Raw genomic sequence first — 4,992 nt, 5'->3', positions numbered from 1 at the left:
TTTTTTGGAAATTCTTCCTTGAATGGAAGTCGCACAATGTATCGACCTTTTGGGGCACGAGTCGTTGTTGTTGCATACATATGCTCACATGCTTGATCTTCAGGGGAAATTTGTGGAGGTTGTGGAATCTCCTTCTCTTTCCATTTCTTTCTATTTGAGAGCTGAGAGTTGTATTCGAGCACTCCTCTACTTGTGTCGAGAATGACACCACATTTTCGGTTATTGGACCACTGAGAATCCAGCCAAATATTGTTTTTTGCGCAAGTAGAGTGTCGCAAATCTTTTGTATGCCTTCCAGCAGGATTTGTGGAAGTATATCGCTGCCGATTACCATATCAGTTTGAGCTGGTATGTGACAGCTTGGGTCAGCAAGTTCAAGGATCTTGAATCGCTGCCAGTTTTCATGGCTAATGGTTTTTTTTGTTTTTTTTTTAACGGACGTTGGGATAGGGAAACTATCCATCAAGTGGCCCGTGCGAAACTCTCCAAAAGCCACCTCCCCGGAACCACTCGCGTATTACATCGGGGTGAGGCCATGGCATAAACATGCCCCACGTCATACCGCCCTTTCCATAATCCCCCATCCACTAATGTGATTAGGGGTTCAGGAGCGTTTTGGTGTTCACAGGGTTTACCTGCAAAGAAATGCAAAAAATAAGATAAAAGAAGAAATTTTGAACACATGTAACTTCAACTATTTCCTCTTTCTAAGCGGCGGCGTTGCTCTCTGATCCTTAGCTTTGTCATTATTTCTCTGCTTATATTCTTTAATGTGCCCCATACTTTTTTATCATTCAACATGTGTTCAGTGATATTTTCCGTGCTCAGGCCCTCTTGAGTCAAAGTATTTAATCTGTCTCTTTCTAATGAAAACGAAGGGCACTCGAAAAGTACATGTTCAGCGGTTTCCGGGACATTTTCACATGTATTACATGCCGTCGAGTCATCGTGACCATAATAGTGCAGGTCCTGTCGAAAGCAGCCATGGCCACTAAGCAACTGAGTCATATAAAAATCAACTTCGCCATGCGATCTGTATAGCCAAGCTTCGATGCTCGGAATGAGTCGGAAAGTCCAGCGCCCAGAGGAAGACGAGGCCCAGCGTTGCTGCCATAGTGATAGGCTTATTTGGCGTTCGGCCGCGATCTCGGGTTTTGAGAGGGCTCTACCTTTTTTTCGGGCCGTCATATAGGTACGCCGGATTTCGTTAGCCAACAAATCGGCAGGCATAATACCAGTTATGACGCAGGCAGCATCATGCGAAACTGTCCGGAAAGCGCTGCAAACGCGCAGGGCACTAAGACGGAAAACAGAGTTTACAAGCTTAGCATAGGACTTTTGCTGCAGTGCATGACCCCAGACGGGGGCCGCGTACATTATAACTGATTCAGTAACTTTTGTTACCAGTTTTCTGCGGTTTTGACCTGGACCGCCTACATTTGCCATCAGTCTAGCTAACGCGCTTTGAACTTTTGCCGCTTTTGTACTAATCATTTCAATGTGAACTTTGTAAGATAACCTTGCATCAATCATTACGCCTAGATACCTCACTGCTGGTAATGTATCAAAGACATACCCGTTTATATTCAAGGTTGCGGTCTCTTTTTTCTTCCTACTTGTTATGAGTACACCTTCTGTTTTCTCGATTGCTAAGTTCAGCTCCCTCGCTGTAAGCCAGTCGATGACTATTTTGGAAGCATTTGTTGTGGCCATTTGCACCCCATTTATGTCTTTAGCCACAACCACCTAAGCGATGTCATCGGCATAGCCAATTATTTTAACTCCTTTTGGAATGGGTAGACGCAATACGCCATCGTAGGCTATGATCCACAAAAGTGGCCAAGGACGGAACCTTAGGGAACTCCTCTGGAGACTCTATAGCTTACTTTGCCTCTTTCCGTGTTGTAGGACAAAACTCTATTAGATAGATAACTGTTAATTATATTAATTAAATACTGTGGTGTATGAATAATTTTTAACGCATTTATAATGTGCGACCAGCTCAACGAGTTAAAAGCATTTTTTACATCTAGGGTGACTACAGCACAATATTCCTTGGACCCATTTTTCCAACGCTTACCCTTAATAGCTTCTTCAGCAATGTCGGTAACGCTGCGTATAGCATCGACAGTTGACCTACCCTTTCGAAACCCGAATTGAGTGTCTGACAGACATTCTTTGGTATCGATATGCTGCCACAAGCGATTGCAAACGATGCGTTCGAGTAACTTACCTAAGGAATCAATCATACATAGGGGTCTATAAGAACTAGGTTCACCTTGTGGTTTATTGGGCTTTGGAAGTAAGACTAATCTTTGCTTCTTCCATTTATTCGGGAATACTCCGCTACGAAGACAGGAGTCGAACACTTTTAAAAACGCTGACGGAGAGTCGTCAACTGCAGTTTTAATAGCAATGTTGGGAATACCATCAGGACCTGGAGATTTATTGTTCTTTAGCCGTTTGGCCGCGCATTTGATTTCATCAGGCTCAAGTGGCGGATAGTAAACATTTGTATGTGTTTCACTTGGTACAGGCCCTGGGCTAGTTTCCGCTTTCGGGAACAGTGTTTCTACTATTTTTTTAAGTAGTACCGGGCAAGTAGGTGTCTGCATTTGGCTACTGTTGAATTTTTTCATAACGACTTTGTAGGCACCGCCCCACGGGTATTCATCAATTTCGTTACACAAATCTTTAAAACACGCTTTCTTGCTATTTTTAATTGCAACCTTTAACCGTTTCCGTAAAGATTTAAAATGGTCTCTTTGGGCGTCCGTTCTTATTCGCTGACATTTTCTTCTGGCTTTATTGCATTCGGATCGAAGATCAGCTATTTCCGGTGTCCACCAGTAAACCCGCTTTCTTGTAATATTGTTGCCCTTTTTGCTCATTGACGCATCGCATGCCCTGATAACAGCTTTTGAGAGCTCTTCTGAAAGAGCTTCCGCATTATCTGGTGTTTCACTAACGTCTCTGATACCATCCAGTACTAGTTTAAACATATTTGGGTCGAAAGATACTTTATACCATCCTTTACCATACTGAAACATCTGCTAGAAGGGTTTCTTACATCACAGATTTCAATTAAAATCGCTAAATGATCACTCTGGGTATAAATGTCACTAATCTTCCAAGTGGTTTTTGGTGCCAGTGATTGGGTGCAAAATGCAATGTCAACGACGGAGCCCCTGCCATTTTTCTCAAAAGTGTTTTTGTTACCTGTATTCAGTAAGAACAAGTCGAGTGGTGCAAATGCCTTTAATAGGGCGTGCCCTCGTCGGTTTGTTCTAACGCTTCGCCATTCAACGGCCCATGCATTAAAGTCACCCGCTATAAGCTTTGGAGAATATAACATGGCGTCTTGAACTAGTCTATCTAGAAAAGATTCAAATTCTTGATAAATCAGGCTCGGTGGTGCATAACAGCTATAGATATATATCCCGCCGATCTTACCTCTGACAAAATACTCCTGACTATAAGGTTTCTCAGCAAGACACTGCTCCCCATTGACCCATATAGCAGTTGTTTCTTTTTTACCTGATATCCATGTACCCTGGCTTGCTGTCTTATATGGCTCGCTTAAAATAGCGATGTCAAAGTCTTCCTCTATAACGGTTTGACAGAGTAGCTCCTGAGCAGCTGAACAGTGGTTAAGATTTAATTGTAGAAGCTTCATACTTTAGCCTTTAATCCACGCTGATAGAATGGGCACTGCTTACCACCTGCAATATGGGCTAATGGTGAATGTAGGCATGTGCCTCGTGAGCTGAGGTAACACGATAGCCTTTTTGTTTATCCGTTGCATGGTCTTGGGTGCAACCAATGTTAGGGGACAAAGCTTTGAGGAGCTTTGTACTACGTGTTCACCCATGCCGGAAATTTAGAACTTGAAATGTTCAAATGGTAGTTTCAACCGTTTCTGAACTTTCGAAGAAATGAAAGTTCTCTGTGAGCCTTGGTCAATCAAGGCTCTAAGTTGAAACCATTCCCCTTCCTGTTCAACCGCGACCACGGCAGTTGGAAGGAGAATTTTGCTTTCATTGTCGGTGTGCAATGATTGTATTTGTGCTTGTTTGGAACAGCACGGTTGCTCGCTGGAATTGGAGCTTGACTGCGCTTGTCGAGCGGGAGGTGTCGACTGGGCAGTAGTGTGTTGTGCGGCGGTTTCATTTGCTCGCACACTGGAGTGCAGATTGTGGTTTTTGATTCATGTGCAACAGGGAGTGATGCCGTTGCTGGAAATGTGTACATGACCACTTGCTCGGACACTCATTAGTGCTATGGGTATTACCAAGGCAGTTTTTGTAGAGCTTGGTTTGGTTTGCGAATTGTACTGGGTTTGGTACCAAAATTCGCTTAAATTGTGGGCAGACTCTAATGGGATGAGAGGATTTGCAGTAGGAGCAAGCTGTTTCCCTCTTAGGTTCTGCCACAAAGGTTTGCGTCCTGTTAAAGGACCTGTTTTGCGTAGCATTTTGATGAGCGACTGGTTTTTTTTTATTTGGGCTTGGATGAAGCCGGTTAAGTCTTTTGACTACTTCGTATCTTGAAGTAAGAAAATCGTCCATTTGTGACCATGTGGGTAAATCTCTTCGAGAAGAGAGAGATTATTCCCAAAGTAACAGTGTCGTTTCGTGTAATTTGGATGAGCATATGTACACCAATATGGGATCCCAACTGTCTGTCTGGACGTCTTGAGAATTAGGAACTGACAGACAGTTGTTGATTGGTGTTTGCAGCCTTTGAAGTTGCTCGCTTTCTCGGATTGAATAGCCGGCAATGTCATCAAAATTTTAATTTGGTTGTCAACCAGGATACGTTTGTTTTCGTATCGTGACCGTAAAGCTTTCCAGGCCAGCTCGAAGTTATCATCGCTGAGAGGGAATTGATTGACGATGGAGCCGGCTTTTCCTTGGGTTTTGTATCGGAGGTGATACAATTTTTGAGCACGGGAGAGCTTCGGGTGGTTGATGTACACCGCTGTGAACATGT

The sequence above is a fragment of the Rhagoletis pomonella genome, unplaced genomic scaffold (genome assembly GCF_013731165.1).
Source record: "Rhagoletis pomonella isolate Grant_MI unplaced genomic scaffold, Rhpom_1.0 Rhpom_scaffold_00003, whole genome shotgun sequence".
Lineage (NCBI taxonomy): Eukaryota > Metazoa > Arthropoda > Insecta > Diptera > Tephritidae > Rhagoletis > Rhagoletis pomonella.
Note: the sequence above shows the minus strand (reverse complement) of the source record.